The sequence below is a fragment of the Amblyomma mixtum genome, chromosome 1 (assembly GCF_055824585.1).
Source record: "Amblyomma mixtum isolate Tamu chromosome 1, ASM5582458v1, whole genome shotgun sequence".
In the NCBI taxonomy this organism is placed as follows: Eukaryota; Metazoa; Arthropoda; class Arachnida; order Ixodida; family Ixodidae; genus Amblyomma; species Amblyomma mixtum.
The window spans coordinates 60,376,407-60,397,549 of NC_143012.1; the positions used below are offsets into that span (position 1 = coordinate 60,376,407).

General features: G+C 44.1%; 1 pseudogene across 1 annotated transcript in view; it reads right to left on the bottom strand.

The window, feature by feature from the left end:
* Window positions 1-21,143, bottom strand: part of LOC149366412 (uncharacterized) — a 52,174-nt pseudogene that overhangs the window by 22,266 nt on the left and 8,765 nt on the right. Inside the window, exons 3-5 of the transcript XR_016288705.1 lie at window positions 12,692-13,406; window positions 10,602-10,628; window positions 8,927-9,032 (exon numbers count right to left, since the gene is read on the bottom strand). The product of XR_016288705.1 is annotated as an uncharacterized LOC149366412 (transcript). The remainder of the gene's footprint in view (window positions 1-8,926; window positions 9,033-10,601; window positions 10,629-12,691; window positions 13,407-21,143) is intronic.

The following is a 21,143-nucleotide window of genomic DNA, read 5'->3' on the forward strand; positions in this document are numbered from 1 at the left end:
TTCCGTGAATAAATAGTTTCATTTGCAGATAATATAACCGCAAAATAAGCCCGCAGAAATAAAAATACACGCGGACTATTTGCTTCTACGGACTACTACGTATTACTCCGCCGATGGCAGAGCGGCAAGCCACCACGGGACTGGGTGAAAGGCACTCCCCGCGTTGGTCGACTCCGCCCACCGTACGAGGCAGAATTTAAAAAAAAAGGCGGGAGCCGGGCATTAATTTGATTTAATTGCGGAAATCCGTCACACAGGGCAATAAATCAAAGTTTCTAAGAATGCTCGAAACGTGTAGATCGATTTCCCGCAGCAAAAAGACAAGTTCAGATTCCTCTTCACTGCACCTTTAAGGAGGAGCTTAAGGGGGGACGAGGGTCCTAAAACTCACCTTTCTGTTTATGGCTATAATCTCATGAAATTTTACACACAGATGTGTTTTTCTCTTCTGATTCCAAAAATGTAGCCATAATTGAGCTGCTCGTTTTAGGTCAAAAGTTATCATAAATTCTGGAGCGTAATTAGGTAATTTCTTATGCAGCTTTAATGAACTTCCTCATTACATTTTTGCTTAGGCCACGTATAAACAGCAATTTGCAATTGGCTTAACTAGTTGCAGTGTCAAATACTGCAACCTTTTACTTTCGACACAGTATATCAGGATGACATGCCTTCAGAGAAAATCGAAGAATGTCACCACGTATGGGAACTCTCCAGCTATCAATTCATGTAAATAAACACAACAAAATGCAATGAGAAAGTTAATTAAAGCTGTGTAAGAAATTACCTAATTACATTCTAGACTTTGAAAGAGTTAAGAACAACAGCTTAATTATGATTACATATTTGGAATCAAAAGAGAAAAATGCATCTGGGTGCAAACTTCCATGACATTCTAGCCATAAATAAAAAAAGTTATTTTTAAAACCCTCGTCCCCCCTAGGTGTCCTCTCCGATTGAAGAATGAACACATGGTTCTGCACATCCACCCAGCTTAATGTCCACCAACACTCACAGCCACTCACTCACACTCATACTTATGGTCACTAGCACTCATAACCACTCATTCGCACTCATACTCAAGACCACTCACACTCACATCCACTTATAGAGATGGGTCGCTCAGGAGCGAGCCGGATCTTTTGAGCCGCTCTTTTTTAGAGAGCGAGTGAGCTGTGGCTCAGTAAAGTGAGCGGCGGTTCTTCTGGAGAGCCGGTTCTCTCTCGTTCAGTGAGCCATGCTGACCGTGCCTAACCGTTCCGTCAGAGCCGGGTCTGCTTTAGGGTGCGATTTGTGCGCCATCTATTGAGCAGTGCGAGAAATCAACTGCATTCCCTTCCTTCGCAACCACCCCCTCGCTTTCAGCTGTTTCCGCGTGTGCCCTGCCGCTGGCACCCGCGTTTTTAAGGCGAAAACCTCTTTTGGCTACGGCTCACTGAACGAGAGAGAGCCGGCTCTCCAGAAGAACCGCCGCTCACTAACTGAACTGAACGAGAGAGAGCCGGCTCTCCAGAAGAACCGCCGCTCACTAACTGAACTGAACGAGAGAGAGCCGGCTCTCCAGAAGAACCGCCGCTCACTAACTGAACCACGTACAGCGCCACGGCTCACTCGTTCTCTAAAAAGAGCGGTTCAAAAGACAGCCGAAGGTGAGGGGTTGGATGCCACTCTTGCCAGGAAGGGAAGGAGAGCAGTTGCCTTCTCGCACCATGGCGCAGAATCGCAAATAGTGTACAAAGCTCTCCCCTCTCGTTATATTAACGACTCTATGCCCCTGTCCTTTCTTGCTGTCGCCCCCCCCCTCACTATCCCCTCCCTTTCTTTCATTTCCGCCGGCTCCAGCTCGGGTGCTTAAGATATTAGATAGCAATTGCCGCGGCCGGCAACTCTTTTTTGCTTCACTTTTTTATTTTTATTTTTTATTTTTAAAAATAAACCACTACCACCAGAAGACCCGGCTCCGATGGAGCGGTTCGGGACGTCCGCGGGCACGGCTCAGTGTGAACGAGAGAGAGAGCCGGCTTACTATCTCCAAAAAAAGCACGGCTCACTCAAAACATCCGGCTCACTGTTGCAGATTTAAGTGAGCCGGTGAGCCGCTCAAATGAGCTGGCTCACTTCAGTGAGCGGAGCCGTTCTGAGCCGCTCACTGAAGTGAGCCGTTTTGCCCATCTCTAATCCACTAACTCACACCCACACTCACGTCCACTCACACTCACGACCACTCACTCACACAGACGAGAGTGAGTGTGAGTGAGGCAATATGAGTGCACTCATGAGTGAGTGTCCCGACCTATGTCTCTAACTGGAATATATTCCAGTTTCAGGGTTCACATTAAATACATTGGATTATGGTCAACACATTCCGATCAAAGGATACACGGTTTTACAGGATACGAGCATCAACCTATGGGTCTCCTGATGTTGGCAGCGGTTCTCCTTGGAAGATTCTCCAGGCAATTAGCAGTCCTTGTCTTTTTAACGTGATTTATGACACCTGTGAGATGGAAAAAAGAAAGCAGCCCAAATGAAAATAATGTGCCAAAGCCACAATCAGCATTGTTATACTAAGTGCATTTAACAATAATAACATGAATGACACGAGGACATGTGAAAGGGAAGATAAATAATGCGATGGAAGAGTGTCAAGAGTTTGTCCTTGCTCGGTGCAGACTATTAAAGCGCTTAAATGTTAATCCTTGAATGATTCTATAACAGCAGAGCGCGGTGGTTTCTTTGCCACAAAAAAAAAAATCAATATTGACATGCTCTTTTTTTCAACTCGTCGGCGCGATCAGTTGGCTACAAGTACCGCCACCTGCATCCCCTACATCGGGCCCCAGAATAGACAGCAGCCCTTTAAGCACGTTGTCACAGTTTCTCGGGTGTCTAGGCGCATATGAACCATGCCTTTTATAGCTACAATAGTCCTCGAGAAAGCAAACACACCACGACAATCGCAGAATTGCGCTCACTCGGCGATTAAAGGCAGAATGGACCGCATACACCTCAGAACAAAGTAAATTGCGCATCGACTGTAGTCACACCCGCTAGAGCTGAAAGCAGCTACGAAAAGCTCTCTAACGACTGTGTCAGCAAGGCTGTCACAGAAGAACACAGAGATCCATTCAATTTTTAGCGGCTAGCCAGTGCAAATCGGCATCTTAGCACTTGTTGCGTTCACTTTCACGCGGGAGCACGCGATGAATTATCCACAACGAATGGCAAAGTAGTTCAACCTGCACCAAAGGTAACTGATCTAACTCTGGTTACACGAGTAGCTTTGACTGCGGCAAATGATCTGCATCTGTGGCTAGACATTTGCAAAGCTTTGGCTTTGCTCCGACTGGTAAAAACGCCAACGGGTCGGAAACTTGCTAAGCACGCGCAAAGACAAAGCACGATTTCTATATGACATGCTGCGGCTTGACATGCATTGAGCCGCATGGAGCCAGACCAGCAGTGTAAACACAAAAGAAATACGTATTAGAGGAGCACAAATTTGCAAACGCCTGAGTTTACTTGCCATATGACAGCACCTGGTTGCACTCGAAGTTGTTGCCATTGTTGATGCTCATAGCAGTGCAGCTTTCTTTTCTATGTCATCCTGGATGGATGGATGATAATGGCTTTACCCTTTGTACCGGGCGGTAGCTTTCGCCACTTTGCCTATACTTCCCCCATTGTTAATTTATTTTTCTTTTCCCTTTCTTTCCCTTTCGCTCTTACAATGTCTAGTCTGTCTATCCTTTTTCCTCCAAATTCACCCTTCCCATGATTTCCGCCACCAATCCTCCAACCTCCCCTTCGTCAATGTCACGCTTTTCCCATCCACTTGCCCGTCCTCCCCAGTAAATCCCAGCGCTATCTCTATGGCTGTTGCTGCCCCCTCTGGAAGGGCTGGGCGGAGTTCTGCGCACCTCAGAACCAAGTGCTCTATGGTCTCCGTTTCCGTTTTACAAGCAGAGCACAAAATATCCACTTCTTCAAATTTGGACCTATACGTTTTTTAAGGCGAAAGCCTTTAACGCCTCATACTGTCGTTAGCAGACGCGTCGGCAGCCGTGTCGACAGACGCGTCGGCAGATTCGTCCGCCTTTCGGCGTCACTGCTTAAAAGCCTCAAGGTTCCAGCATGAATAAAGGCGCATCTATGAATGCATAGGCTTCATAAATAAAATAAAAAGAGTAAAGTCAAGAAAAGGAAAAATAAACAAAATAAAAACAAATAAATATAAGATGTGAAAATAAAAATAAATACAATAAAATTAAGAAAAGGAGCAAAAAAATAAATAACAAATATGAAAAAATAAAAAGTAAATAAAAAGAAACAGCGGCCAGGAAACGCTTTCGCCTTGCAGCACTTTAGAGAGCCAAAGTGAAGCTTTAAAATTAATTACTCTGCACATTTCAAGGAAACCTTGTTCACGCTGCTGGAGAAAAACTGCCGAAGGACTTGTTCCCTGCCTAGAAACGTAGCCAAGTGTTCAATAGTGAGTTCGAGATAATCTGTTATGACCAAAAATAAAGTAGTACCTAGCAAAAAATTCTCCAAGCATACGAGGGGGTACCAAAAAGAAACCGGACAAATTTTTTTGGTCGGCAAAGCTTCTGTGGTATCGCGTTTTGCCACTAGGAGCGCATAGAACGAACATTCCAGAGTCAGTAAGCCGAGTGCCGTCGTTGAAGGAGGTCAGACTAGTTTAGGAAGAGTTTTAGAGTGACGACTGTTTTGTGTGAACGTCGTTTTTGCAATGGCTGATTTTCGTGAACAGCGTGCGCCGGTAAAATTCTGATTTTTGCTCGGAAAAAATGGAAACTCTTGAAATATTAAGAAAGACGTATAAGGACGATGCTATGGGGACAACTCAAGTGTTCCTGAATCGAATCCTGAATCAAAGCAACAATCATGCCAATGGAAAACTTCAAATTCACCTCGCCTCAAGAAAGCTCGTCAGGTGAAACCAAACCTCAAAACAATGCTGATTTGTTTTTTCGACGTGAGAGGTGTCGTCCATTGAGAATTCGTTCCGCAGGGTCAGACAGTTAGCCAGGCTTTCTACTTGGATGTTTTGAAAAGATTGGGCAACAGTGTGCGGTGGAAGCGGCCAGATTTGTGGCGGTCGAGTGACTGGTTTTTCCATCATTGCAATGCCCCTGCTCACACAGCCCTGTCTCTACGACAATTTTGGGCCAAAAATGGCATGACCCCTATTCCTCAACCCTCATACTCTCTTGACCTTGCCCCGTGCTACTTTCTTTGTTTCCTAGAATGAAAAAATAGGTGAATGGAAAGCGTTTCGCTGATGTTGCTGAGGTGAAGAAAAAAACGACGGAGGCACTGTCAAGCATCACAAAAGAAGAATTTAAACAATGTTTACAAAAATGGAATGAAAGATTCGACAAGCGTATCATTGCAAGTGGGGAATACTTTGAAGGAGATTGAAGGTCTGTGCTTAAAATGTGAACAAATAAGTTCAAACAAAAATAAGTCCGGTTTCTTTTGGGTACCCCTCGTACCACCAAGGTCGTCTGTGTGCTTTGTTTTTTCAAAAACATTTTAAAAGATGAGCAATCAAGCTTAAAGAATAAAAGTCACTGTAATTTACTGCAAGAGCAAATAACTGCACTGCCTTAATTTTATATAAACTAAAATACCTGTGTCTGCAGGAAGCTGGGGCATAACCAGGAAATGCAGGATATTTACTAAAAGATACCATATCAGACACGACGAGAGAACACAGCTTGGTGCTACGATCCACTCGGACCTGAATTTTTTTTTTTAATTTAAAATACATAAAGTTGTGCCTAAACCACATGTTCTGCAGATGTTATGCCACCAAGGGATAAAATCTACCACGCCGATACTTTTACGCTTAGCTTTGACAAATGTCCCTTCAAGATTCATCCCAGAATATACAACAGCATAACAGCATCCCAGTAAAATGCAACTGATTTTGAGAATTCATTTTGCAAAGAAATAGCACACAGAAGCACAAAAAAATAAGAAGCAACAAAATAATGAGCCAGAAGAACTGAATTCCAGGACGACAGAACCACAGGGAAAAGCCAGGACTCAAACTGGAGAGACAACAGCACAGAAAGCAAGATAAAATGTGACGCGCAAAAGACACAGGCACATAACGGGCAATTTTTCTAATCCTGTCCATGTTTTTTCATTGCTGTTAATTACAGCGGAGTTCAGAGAAAAAGTGCAACTTGCACTGCAGTGTGCTGGATCACAAGGTATCCTATGACTCGTGCTGCACTCGTGTACAATATCAGATGTGGAACGGTTCACGATATACATTGTTCATGTTGCAATGCTGTGCTCTTTACGCTAACAAGGACGGGTATGCTATGCACAAATTTTTACATCGCCACCACGATCCAAGATCACTGGATATGCCATTTCTTAACCGTCAAGCTGTTCCACCGGCAAATGCGGGTAGCAGAGGTTTTCGAAGATTCGCCTTCAAGTAGATTGTGCACTCTTTGGCTTGCCATAACTGGTTCAAACGCCTGAAAAATGAAAGAGAGCAAGAAACTTGATTATCATCAGAACCGACGGTCGCAGGCTGCAGCACTCTGTTAAAGGGCTAGTCTGCTCGCTTCTTTTTTTTTTTTATGAAAGGCAAATGCCTCTTTGTTGTATAAGCGAATACGAGGCTGTGGCACTGAGACTCACAGCAGGTTAATTTAATACCGCATTTTTTTCATACGGTACTCTATCTCATGGCAGATGGTGTCCGCAAACCTCGACATTGGGCACGCATGATGTAGTTGATAGAGCAACTATATTCAACTTTGAGGACATGACTGCACCCCTGCTTAGAGGTTGTACAGTGGCAATGACGAGTGTGGTGGTTTTGAAATTAATATCAATAAACAGTACACCTGATACAATCACAGACACCAGCAAGCACTTTTGCCAGCAGAAGCATGGAGCCAGTGGCAGCATTGTAGCAGGCATCATTTTTAAAAATGTTACAATAGGTGATGAGAAAGCATGGAAAGCATAATGGTGAATGGTTAAGCTATCCTAGCAATGGTGACAAGTAGCAAGAGAAATAAATTAGCCCGTCTGAAGTTTTTCCAGTAAAAATATACCGCATATATGTGGTCAAGAGGCGCACCCATGAATGGGCCACTTCCTCGAACTGAGAGCCAATAATACGAGAAAAATAAAGAAGAAATCAACTGTTCTCATGCATTCTTTGAGGTGCTGTGAGATGACGACAGATGCCTGTTTCTATCATTATAACCATTTTTCAACATGCATGGCTACGGAGGTGAGTGCTACGATCTTCATTTGTGCTGCATCTTGAGCCATCTGTTTTGCCAATCTGCCACAAGTGCCGGTTTCCGGTGTGAGATAGATGCTTTACAGTGTATGATGGCATCAGCCAGGGTTCTGCTGATGGCGACGGCTTTGTTGGTACTTCAGGTTATAGACGCACATATGGACGCGTTAGGTCGGGCGGTTGGGGGGTGTCATTGCAAAAAAATAATAAAACAGGGGATGTGGTGTTATTTCGACTTGTGTGCAACCGTGGTAATGTGGCACATGTACACATCTTGTCATCCCATGCCGGCACATAAGGAAGGCGAAAATAAACACAACAGTGTTCCGCCTCTCAGCTCTCAGTCAGCGTGTCCATTTGCTCCTATAAGTTGCACCATGCCCTAGACATGACACATCATGCCAATATCCTTTCTAAAACACGTGCAACACATGCAAGCGGTACAGTTTGTTTGAGATACGTGTATGTGTTGCCACCGGGTGAATATTGTTAAAACAAAGGCAGAAAAGCTTCCTTGGACATCCACAAGGTGGCGCTAGAAATATCAAAGCAATGGATGCAGTAGTTCAAGGCTCACAACTCAAAACATGGCAATGAAAAAAACTAGCACGTACCGTATTCGCTTGATCATAAGTTGACTCACTAGTAACTTAACTCGACCCCCCCCCCATATCGCAGGTTGGTAAAAAAAAGAAACTTGGTGGTTGCTTAAGCTTCGCCTTTAAAAAGGCTCTGAAACACCTTTCAAGAAGAGCACATCAGCTCGCTCAATAACTGCACTGTGTTGTCATGAAAACCTAAGCGAAATAATGCACTTCTACAGGCCGCAGAGGACCCACAATCACGCACAAAAGCTGACGAGCCCTTATCGGCAACTTTTTCTTGCTCGCACCCTCCTCCGTGGCTCGCACCTGCATACACAAGTTGAGAGGCGGCTATTGGTTAGATTCTTTCAGACGTGAGGCAGCCACCATGGCTGCGGCCAATAAGCCGCGTAGCTGCGGCGGGTCAGCAAGCTCTGCTCCCGGCAGAGGGGCCGATGGAGGAGCACTGACATTCCAGCGTGCAAAAAATGATGAGAGAAGAGAGAAAGTCGCGATGACGCTGAAGTTCAAATTTTCACAACAGACAGCTTAGCTTCTACAAAGCGCATTTAAAAAATCCTTGCTGGACAATATTCGTAAAGCGGCGTACTTTAACATGCCAGGCACACAGCGACCTTATTGGAGGCCCTTTCAGAGCCCCTTTAAGAGTAGAATGCGATAGCATTATCCGGACGCCGCCTCTTAACGTCAGACGCTAGTGGACACTTTCCAAAATGAAAAGGTATTAGTCACTGGACTACTCCTGGAGTAAGCGCTGTGTCCCCTCTGTGTCGTTTTTTGTTAGCGCCTGGATTTTTCACACTGGACTACTCGTCCACATTTTCAAGCTTGTGCCATCGTCCTCACTAGCGCTGCCGTCGTCACATTGCTGCAGTCCTGCAGCACATCGTTCTAACGTCGTTAACCAGCAAACAACCACAGCACGTCGTCGTTCCACGAAATTCCTCACTTTGCAAAACAGCCACGCCACAACACTGTGTGGAACAGCTGAAAATTTTGTCTCATTGCAACACCGCACCTGTACCACCCATTCCGAGACGTCGAACTGCTGGCCCCGGCGCACGGTTGTTCATTTCTTCACCGTAAAGAATGACAGCTTTCTTGAATGTAGCCGTGAATGAGAGCTGGACACATATTGGACTCGAAGCACAAATGACGACAGATGAAATCGTACATTAAGAACCGGTGCAACGTTGCCAGCAGCCGTCAAATGCGTGAGCAGTGTCAAGTCTTCCATCAGCTACAAAAAAACTCCTCAGAAGCACTGGTTCCGAGTGGCGGCGCAACTTTTTCCTGTTCCAATCGTGGTGCAACCACGATTGGAACAGCGGGCCATCATGATCCATCAACTATCGATACTCCCTTGAGTGCCGAGTGTGCAGTTGAAAGAAAAAGAAATAAAAATCCTTTAACTGAATTCTGCTGGGCAGAGTCGTGGAGCAAACCTGAAATTGCAACCACGCTATAGCATTGCTGATACCTCAATTGTCTTGCCTTTATTTATGGTACCCAGCTGTGGTTTCGATTGCAAGTGGACCGCCCCACTTCAGATTTTCAAATGAAAACAGTGAAGGTCAACCTACAATAGCGCAAATACAGTACGCATCCCGTTTTCCCACGAAAGGTCAAGTGTTGTGGATCTAAAAAGAAGGAAATGCTTGCATTCACACCCAACCGAATAACACTGAAAAAAGACGAAGACAGGTTTCTTGGAGGGAAGTGCTAGTTTTTGTTTTAGCTTAGGTCACTTTCAGCCATATCTCCACTCCATCTGAGCCAGCGTTAATCCGTGATTTGTATTTGTTTCTAAATCAGCTGTATATTTTAGTTTCATCTTTCAGCCCATAAACTTCAAATCACTATAAATAAAGCGATCAGTTGTTAGTCAGCACATGTCCATATCATGTCCGTAATGCGCTTTCGCTGCCAATATGTGTAAAGGCAGTTGCTTCACAAAGATGCAGATGGCTTCAGCTTTCTGCAAGCACTCCATCCTTGTGCTTTGTATGGATGAAAACAAATATTTATTGACTTGGTCACAAATACTACAAGCTACTACAACACACAATTACTACTGACAGAACCCTCAAAAGCAGCAAGTAAACCGTTTGCGAACTGACCAGCACCGCGAAAAAAGCTGATGTAGTACTGTAGATCAATTTGAGAGTGTGACAGAATCCCATTCGGGAAGGGGTGGGGGGGGGGGGGGGTGTTACATTTGAAAACAGAGACACCAAATAGCAAAAAAAGATCTTTGTTGACATTTCACCTGCCGGCATGGTGGCCGCATTCACAATGAAGACACCACCAAAAGAGGTTTATTTTAAATAGATTTAAAAAATCACCTGAAGGAGCATGTGTATATCGGGTTTAGATTTGCGTCATTTCATATCAGCTTGTGTGATGTGTTCTGTATACATGGTTAGAGATTCCATGTGCAGTCGTGATGCTGTCAGTTTTTTGCTTGCAACGATCCTTGCCTTGTCGCAGTCAATCTCGTGGCCATTCATCACTCAGTGCTGATTAAGCGTTATTAAGAATGCTTTTATTTTTCACATGACAAGCATGCTGCTGCAATTGCTTTTTGTAGCATCTTGATTCTTCCAAGTAAACTCAGTTGCGGTTTATGCAGGAGACTGCATCTTTGCTGTGAACAAGGGCCCCGTGCTGGGAGTAGGAATGTCAAGACAGACCTTTTTTGGCTGGTTGGTGTCTCTGTTCTGCAAAGCATTAAACCTCACAACACATACTGGGATGGAGTAAAAAAAATGTCCATTAAAGGGACACTGAGGAGTAAAATGTAGTTGGCTTGTATCGATAGAATACCAGCAACTAAACACAAAAACACCGCTCTTTCTGAAAACAAAAAAAGCTCTTGTAAGGTAGAAAAGAGCAAGGACTAAAATACAGGTTTTGCCGCCACAGACCAATCTCGCAAGTATAAGCGTGATGATGAAATAGGAAAAAAAGGGACCACAGATCTCTGAGTCTAATAAACGTACATGAAGCGTATGTGTTTGATCCATACTAAAGTATACAAGTTTTGTTTCAAGCTTCTAGTGCACTTTTATCACAGGAGGAAGAGAGAAAAAAGACAACCTGAATGCTGAAAATCAAAGAAAGCCGGAAATTAGAGGTGCACCAAGGCGGCTGGCTGAGTTTTGGTATTCTTTGGGGTACTTTGCGGCTATGTGTTCTGCATCCCGTATGGTTTTATTACACACCTCGATTTACAAGGGCAGAGCAGCAAGTGCTCCTCGGCCAAATTTCGAGCAATGACACGCAACTGCGACAAGGAAAAAGAGCTATGTGCTGCCAATGTTCAACGTGCCTCCATGTTAGCAAATACACCACACAGCGTGTTCGCTTCACCAACGTACCAAGACACTAGGGTGCATAAGCAGCCCTATAAGGAGTATTAATACAGAATTTCAATATGCCTGCACATACCAGTTGCTTCACACCACTCGTGACGGTGGCTCAGTGGCGACAGCGATACTGCCGACTCCTCGGAGCTAGGACTTTCTTGCAAGACTTGCCGCCTCAGCCCTCAAAACCATCGCGTGCTGTGAGGGGTTGAGATTGCTAAATGCATGACGCAGTTCCTTACGAGAACTTCGTTGCCAAAATTGGGAAAAGGGTCCATCGTAACATTGGTGCAAACGTAAATGAAGCGACGACAGGTGATCGATTCCTTCAACGTCATGCCAGCAGCAGTTTTCATTTCAGCTGCTGTGCTCCGGCCGTCAGCAGTCACGGAGTCACTGTTCTCCTACTTTGTTATCAGAGACTCCCAAGAATCGTAGAGGCAGGAAAAACGTTTTAAACTTTGAATCCAAAACTCTTGGCAATAAATGCACCTTTCACTCCAGGACAAGCGGCAGCAAAGCTACAAATGTGGAACTATCGGATTTCACTAACACAAAAAATTTGATAGCATTGTCCCTCAGCGGTTTTTAACAAATGAAACTCCAGAAGCTTTTATAAATTGCAATAATTTTTATGTCAACAGTCAGTTTATGTCAATTTTTGTCAATGTAGTTGCCAAAGCAAGTTCACTTGAGTTTCCATAACCACAACACAATCTGCAAGGGCTTGCTGCAGAAATGCTTAAATACCTCAAAACCATTACCATAAAATAGAATGAGAGCAACTGCTGTTGAGACAGTGATGGTTTGCCTTCGAAGCTACAGCATGTTTTTGAAGACTGACAATGCTGAGGCCATAATTTGTAACAAAAACATGCCACATGCAAAGATAGCAGGTTATTTGACAAAAGTTAATGGACAGGAATCTGATGCAGTAAAGCATTCATTTTTTTTAAATCTAAAGAAAGAGACTGCTCTAAATACCTGCAAACAAAAGCGAGCAATGTTTATCATCAGGAGCCTGGGCTTTGTTTCTCGGCTCTTTTGTCCCAGTAATAAAGCCACAAGACAAGCATGGAAGGAATAACAAAACAGCATCCTTCTTTGGTGGCATTAAATTCTCTTTTAAAAGAACTGCTCTGATGTGAAAACGTCAGTTTGCTAGCTAGTGCCAAACACTGTAACCACAGTTCGTGTGCATCACCCAATGGGCTTAAACTAAGCTAGTAAAGTACTAGCCTGGCATGTTCAGGTTTCTTATGGAGAAGGAAAAGAAACCAAAGAATTTCTCTGTACTATGAAGGCAGGTAAATTCGCATATTTTTTCCCTAACATAGCAAATTAAAAAGTGAGACAGGTTATCTAGCAATGGTATTGACATAATGCTGGGAAAAGGCATCAAAACTCCAACGAACTGTGGCATTTGAAGCATTTTTCCTGCTTTCATGTACCTTTACACTGTGCTTTTCTTTAAACGACATTGTGCACAGCTGACACCGAAATGGTTTTTCTCTTGTGGACACGCACATGCCTTGCAAGGTTTGAACTCTGTGTAAAGACCATGGGGCAGAGCTGGCACTTGTATGGACGTTCACCCGTGTGCGTGCGAAGGTGTAGCACTAGATGACACTTTTCAGCAAATTTGCGCCCACAATGGTCACACTTGTATGGACGCTCACCCGTGTGGGTGCGAAGGTGCACGATCAGGCTTTTCCTTTGAGCAAAGCTGCTCTCACAGTGGTCACACTTGTATGGACGCTCACCCGTGTGAGTATGAAGGTGCTCCACCAGGGTGGCCTTGAGAGCAAACCTGCTCCCACAATGGTTACACTTGTATGGACGCTCACCAGTGTGGGTACGGATGTGTCTCACAAAGTTATGCTTTCTTGCAAAGCTCTTTCCACAGTGTTCACACTGGAAGGGATGGTCAACTGTTTGGGCACGAAGGTGCGGCTCTACAGGGTTTTTCTGCATGAAGCTCAGACTGCAGTGAGACGACTGGTGCAGCTGCTTACTGGTGTCTTTCCCAGGCAAGACTCTGAGCTTGGGATCAGCAGTGACCAGGCCTGCACCAAGAAAATGAGAGTATTTACAGCATGTCACAGCCCGTTTGGAGGGGCAGCCGGTAACCTATAAATGAAGAAGGCAATCTTACACAACATTTATGCTAACATTTCATTTCAAGGTCAATGAAATGTTCCTGAAGAAAAAAGTTTTTAAACCGAATTTCCTCGTACTCGTAAATTAGCATGGAGTTGGACGGATAATGTATTAGCTTTCAAACAATTACTTGGCATACTCTGCAGACAACTTAATAGTCAGAGCAACTAAGATAAAGTGCTCGTAAATGCCTGGCCTCTTGGGAGGGATCTTGCAAGTCTGGCCAAATTTTTCACGAATTACAGAATGTCTGTGAGCTTTCACTCATGATGCAGTACACTGCTGATGAGTGCATTCCTTTTGTCTATTAAAGGTTGAACGCTCATTACTCTGCATGTTGCAGATAAACCTTGAGCAAACTGCTAGAGAAAAACTGCTGAACAACTCATTGCTTTTCACCAAATATAGCCAAATGCTCAATATTATATTTCAGCTGAGCTGTCGCGACCGAAAACAACGTCATCAGCACATTTGCTTCTGCACGCTGCACCACATCGCGTATAATTTCAGTCAGTGTGCACGTCTGGCAGCTACCATGATAGGTTTATTGTACCAACAAAGCATGAACCTCTTCAGCTGTTCTGCAAACATCATAAGGAAACAATTTTCTTTCTGTAGCCTCAAGCAAAAAAAACAAGGCTCCGTGACTAAAAATATCTGTAGTTTGATATTACCAAACTGAATTGCAATGAATAAATAACTAAAACATACACAGCAGTTGTGAATGTTAAGAAAGCAAAAAAAAAGCATAAGCAAAAGCAAGAAAACAATAAGCCATAAAACCATGAGCTAACAGGGCAGTAGAACCACAATGAAAACCCAGAGCTAAACTGGTGGGACTAGAGCACAAAAAGCAAGACCAAGTATGATGCACAAAGCCACATCCACACAAACGCAGGTACTTTTCTTCAGGTATTTTCTTTCTTTTGCCGTGTACTCTCCAGCTTGTGTACTCTGTTCAGAAAAAGCTACACAGCACAAAGAACATAGAGAAGTGCATTTGTACAGCAATGTGTAAGATAACAAGGTTTCCTCTGCACTCACGCACGATGTCATACATAGAATGTTTCACAATATCCACTGTTAATGATGCAATGATGGTTGGTTGGTTTATCAAGCTTGACGTCACAAAAGAACTAAGGCTATGAAGGGCACTGTAGTGGAGGGGTTCTGGTAATTAGACCACCTGGGGTTCGTTAACGTGCACTGACATCGCAATGTATATGGGCCTCCCAACATTTTGCCCCCATCAAAATGTGACCACCTCGGCCGGGATCAAACCCGCATCTTTCGGTTGAGCAGCCGAGCAACGTAACCACTGAGACACTGTGGCTCGTTGCTGCAGTGATGGTTATGGTCTACGCGTTAAAAAGTCAGGGACGAATACGGCCCATTTTCATGCACCGCCACCACAGTCTTAGATCACTGGCTATGCTGCTATTCACATTATGAACATCAGACAGTTCATCCTGAAAATGCTGGAAGCACTGTTTTTGGAAGATGGTTCTTTGGGCAGCTTGTGTACTCATTGGTTGCCAGTATTGGTTTCGATGCCTGCAAAATGAAACGGAGCAGAGAAGTTGATTAGAATAAGCACTGCAGGCTGCAGTATTTTCCTAAAGAGATGGCCTGCTGAGTTTCATCAACTTATTCTTTTCTGCAGCAATTGAGAGCTCCTTGTCTAAATAAGCAAATCTACACTGTGGCTCTGTGATATGCAGCAGAAGCATTTGAAATCGAATATTTTCATATCATAGTCTCGTTTTCTCATGGCAGACTGTGTCTAAAACCCCAACATCGAGGACAGGATATACACGCATAGTATGTAACTCTGTAGACCCGACTGCTGTGCCACCCAGGCAGCATACAGTGGCAGTAATGAGTGTCATACTATATGAGATGCACGAGTGTTATCAAAACTAGAGTGTAAAACACTAAGGCGGTTTTAAAGATACTATAACTAAATATATACTGCTGATATTGCTGCGAATCATCTTACTGTGAGTTTACTCATGCTCAAAACCGTTGGTACGCAGCTTGATCATTTTGCCTGTGACGCGAGATGCGACCAGACATATCTCGATTGATCACGGCCACGCAGGACCACTTCCACATTTTTCTAGATTGTTGTAGTTTCTTTTGTTTCCTTAGTTCAAATGTTCCTTGCAAAGCTTTAAATTGAGTGCGCACAAGAGCTGCAGCGATTCTGTTTGACAACCGCCAAGCAGGCTTGTTGCTACGCTGCCACCAGATACCAGCAACTGATTCTGCCAACAGCAGCGCGACACCACTGGCAGTAAGTGGCGGCAGTCCGTCTTTTTGAAAGTGCTAGAAGAAATGACAAGAAAGCACGGCTAAGCCATGCTAGAAATGCTGACTCGTTGCAAGAGAAAAAGTAAAGAAGTCCAAGCTTCTTCAAGAAGAAATAAAAAAATGTAGCTATTTCCTACTTCGAGTACGACTCTTAAAGAGTAGCATACTAACTCAAGTTGCTCACAAACACTTTAAACTAGCAAAGAACACACACACACATGTTCACATAAAAATTGCAAACAAGTAGCAAAAAATAAATTCCAACACCATTGCATCTTAAATCATGAAATATGGATGCCTTGCATGCCTGAATGCATGAAAATGTACAATTGCAGAGTTCACAACACAACAGCTGCAACAGGTCAGTTTCAATGCGACAATGTTAAGGGCATCGTGTCACAGAAAAGCCAGCAGCGTTGTCAGCATCACTGGTTGCAAGTGAAAAATCCATGAAAAATCCCCAGAGAAGCAACCTAGGGCACATGACGTTGTGACACTATCATAACCTGCCTACTGAATCACAAGTTTTAATCAATGATTGGTCATGAGAAGTTGCTCGGGAATAGCAACCAGGGTCGCACAAGCCCCACCGATGGCGACACCTGCCATCGCAGAGAAGTGCCGCATTGTTTAACCATCGCACTAGAAGAGGTATGAGAACTCCCAGGGGTTTATGAATGTAACATAGAGCATCTCCACATCCCCATATATGGCCATTAACACATCATTGCTATCAGGTCATATACCTTTTAGGCAGATCTTAAGTGTCTCCTCCAGCTTTAGTGCAAAACCATAACATGAATTGATAGCCAGCAAATTTCCATACCCAATGACATTCTTACTTCTTTTGTTTAGACCATGTATAAATAGTAATTTGCAATTGGCTTAACAAGTTGCAGTGTCAAATACTGCGACCTTTTACTTTCGACATAGTATAACGCGGTGACATGCCTTCAGAGAAAATCGAAGAATGTCACCGGGTATGGGAACTCTCTGGCTATCAATTCTTGTAAATAAAAGCAACAAAATGCAATGAGAAAGTTCATTAAAGCTGCATAAGAAATTACCTAATTACATTCTAGACTTTGAAAGATTTATTACCGCCAGCTCAATTATGATTACATATTTCGAATCAGACGAGAAAAATGCATCTGTGTGCGAACTTTCATGACATTCTAGCCATAAATAAAAAAAGTTATTTTTAAAACCCCCGTCCCTCCCTAAGTGTCCTCTCCGATTGAAGAATGAACACATGGTTCTGCACATCTACTCAGCTTAAGTATGATAAACCCCTACCACTTTAGTGTTGGACCCTGAATATCCTAGAACCATGGGTATCTGGAGGGGGAAGGGGGGGGGTGTTGGTGCCCCCGCTCCTGGAATGCTGTATATTTTTTATGCACTAGCAGAAAACAACTACACAGCCTGATTAGCACGCTTAGGTGATTGTAACTTTTCACGTTTTGATTATTAACATTAATTCTTGGCTCATTAATAAAATTAAATGCATGTTCTCCAACCTTAGCACTAATTTGCTGTTTCTAATTTTCGTTTCATGAGGGTAGTTTAGACCACAAATAGTGTCTTTTTGGTGCTAACTCGCGGCGTACCCCATCCCCAGCCATTGGGTGCCCCCCCTAAAAAAGTTCTGAGGACGCCCTTGCCCAGAGCACTGCAGCTTTTCCAATTTCTCCTTTACATACGTTTTCCCCAGAAAGTTGGAAGCAGCAGTGTGATGACAAAAAGAAATACATGCATAAACAATGCAACAATGACTGAAAGAAAGCTGCAGAAAGGCACAATCACCCCGAACGAGTAAGGCAGAACGCTTGCAGAATAATGGAATAGCTTGAATCTAACTTTCTGAAGCAGCCATACGGGTGCATTCTGGTGGATATTAATAATTAGTCTCTAATTGGTCTAACTGGAACATATTCCAGTTTCAGGGTTCACCCCAAATACGTTGGACTATGGTCAACACATTCAGATCAAAGGATACACGGTTTTACAGGATACGAGCATCAACCTATGGGCCTCCTGACGTTGGCAGCAGTTCCCCTTGGAAGATTCTCCTGGCAATTAGCAGTCCTCGTCTTTTCAACATGATTTATGACACCTGTGAGATGGAAAAAAAAGAAAGCAGCCCAAATGAAAATAATGTCCTAAAGCCACAATCAGCATTGTTATGCTACGTGCATTTAACAATAATAACATGAATGCCACGAGGACATGTCAAAGGGAAGATAAATAATGGGATGGAAGAGTGTCAAGACTTTGTCCTTGCTCGGTGCAGGCTAAAAAACGCTTTTTTGTTAATCCTTGAATGATTCTCTAACAGCAGAGCGCGGTGGTTTCTTTGCCACACACACAAAAAAAAATCAATATTGGCATGCTCTTTTTTTCAACTCGTCGGCGCGATCAGATGGCCACAAGTACCGCCACCTGCATCACCTACATCGGGCCCCAGAATAGACAGCAGCGCTTTAAGCACGGTGTCACAGTTTCTCCAGTGTCTAGGCGCTTATAAACCATACTTTTCATTGCTACAATAGTCCTCGAGAAAGCAAAGACGCCACGACAATCGCAGAATTGCGCTCACTCGGCGATTAAAGGCAGAATGAACCGCATAAACCCCAGAACAAAGTAAATGGCGCATCGACTGTAGTCACACCCGCTAGAGCTGAAAGCAGCTACTGAAAGCTCACTCACGACTGTGTCAGCAAGACTGTCACAGAAGAACACAGAAGTAAACTCAATTTTTAGCAGCTATGCGCCAGTGCAAACCAAAGCCTTAGCACTTGTTGCGTTTACTTGCCCGCGGGTGCACGCGAATGGCAAAGTACTTCAACCTGCATCAAAGTTAACTGCCTTAACTCTGGTTACCCGGGCAGGTTTGACTGCGGCAAAATGATCTGCATACGTGGCTAGACATTTGCAAAGCTTTGGCTTTGCTCCGACCTGTAAAAACGCCAACGGGTAGGAAACCCGCCAAGCACGACTTCTAAATGACATGCTGCGGCTTGACATGCATTGAGCCGCATGAAGCCAGACCAGCAGTACAAGCACAAAAATAAGACGTATTTTGGAGCAAAAATTTGCAAACGCCTGAGTTTACTTGCCATATGACAGCACCTGGTCGCACTCAAAGTTGTTGCCATTGTAGATGCTAATAGCGATGCAGCTTTCTTTTCTTGCCAATGCGGCCTGGCTTGGCTTATGATGTTTGGCGTCCCAAAGCGACTCATTTTTTTCCTCCATGAGAGACGCCGTAGTGAAGGGCTTGGTGAAGGGCTCCGCAAATTTCGACCACCTGGGTTCTTTGATGTGCACTGACATCGCACAGAACACGGGCCTCTGGAATTTCGCCTCCATCGAAATTCGACCGCCGCGGCCGAACTCGAACCCGCGTCTTCCGGGTCAGCAGCCGAGCACCATAACCACTACCGCGGCCGTCATTGAATATGTAAACCGTGTGTAATTTATTGCCCAGCTTACGTAATGTATGATCCAACGTAGTTTTTTAGATGTGACCCAACCAATAAATTGGAAACTCAGCCGGCTTGCAGATTTCACGGGCCAAACATGCGAAACACGAGAAGAGGGATGGTTGCGTTCCTCATCTCCTGTGCCTGTGCTGTGAGTGCCTGTGCTCGAAGGGCGAAGGATTGATATCGGAAAAAGCGTAAAATCGCTTTTCGTACGGATCAGGCCACGGAGTTTTTAGTTCCTAGTGAAGAACCACATGCCGCTGTCACGATGTCGCAAGTTTTTCTTACCTTTCTCTTACGACGAAACGGATCTGGTAGAGCGTGATATCGAACATACCGCAGCCACCACAGCACTGGTGCAGCCGCGTGGATTCCTCTTCACGTTCTCTACACATTCATTATTTCAAATGATAATCTCTGTTTCAATCATGGGAAACCAGCAGGAAACTGATTTGTCTTTTCGGGCCAAACCATGAAATCCGCCATTTCGTCCTACCCTCGGGGGGGCCCCCTAAGCATGGAGGGCCCGGTTTATTTGAACCCTTGATAATCCAGCCCTGCGCACAATCCCTACCGGTGGCTTTGATAGAAATAGCCACCTGCCAGTGGAGCGGCGCATCACTGAACTGCTGCTCCACTGCACTAGTATTAGTATGAGGACTCACCGCAGTCAATCAATGTTAAGTAGACAATAGACCTTAAGTAGACCTTAAGGGTAACGTAGTGGACTCGAAGAGAAAACAACCGTAGCAGGGGACGGCAGAAAGTTTGCGGGGATACAGGGGCCGCAACTGTCAAAGGACAGGGTTAATTGGAAAGAGGTGGAAAGGCCTTTGCCCTGCAGTAGGCATAGTCAGGCTGATGATGATGATGAACTTGCACAGTCTACATTTCTGCTTCTTCAGAAAACTTCTTCTAAAAGAATCTCTCTGTTCTCCGGCTCTGCGGTCCGAGCACAACTGTGCCATCAGCATCATCATCCTCACTACTGTCAAGACGTTTCAACCTCTCGTCTTGCACTTCAGCATAACGAGGCTAAGTGAACACATTTGTTCCTTCAAACTATCGACAGGTAGCCATTTGGTCATTCACTGTTCCCAAATACTGAAAACCATTCCTTGCCAGGACGAAGACGCCGAAAGTGCAGACGTGTGCACACAAATTTTTTCAGTGTTCTCGATCCATAAAGAATGAAACGCATTCACATTCCATTCATAACACTGAAAAAAAAAGGAAAACAGGTTTCTTGGAGGGTTGGTCAAATGCTTAGGAGAATCCCCCAAGGTGGAGTACTGCTTGGTTTTGTTTTATTTCTTTTGACCCATTGTTCTTTACCACATATACGCTCCATCTAAGCATGGGTTAATTCATGATTTGTATTATTAGTTCATCTGTGTATTCTAGCACCATAATTTTCAGCCTATAAACTTTAAAACGCTATAAATGCAGCAATTGGTTGTTAGTCAGCGAATGTCCATGTCATGATCATAATGTGCTTTCACTGCCACCATGGGTAAAGGCAGCTGCATCGTCAAGCTGCCAAAAGCACAAGCTTTCTGTGGGCACTCCATCCTTGCACTTTGAATGGATGACAAGAAAACTTTATTGATTTGGTCGCAAATCCGGGAAACTGTTACAGCATACAATTAAAACTTATAAAACACTCCTAAGCAGCAAATAAACCAAAAGTAAGCATTGTATATCATCAAAAGGCAGGGTTTTGCTTCCCCGCTCTTGCATCACATTGATAGAACCACAATGCAAGCATGGAAAGAACAATAAGACAGCATGCTTCTCTGGTGGTATGACACTCAGAAAAGAGCACAGAACTTCTCGGACATTAGTATGTCAGTTTGTTAGCTAGTGCCAAACATTTTAGTGCAAAACATACGCACATTGCAACACC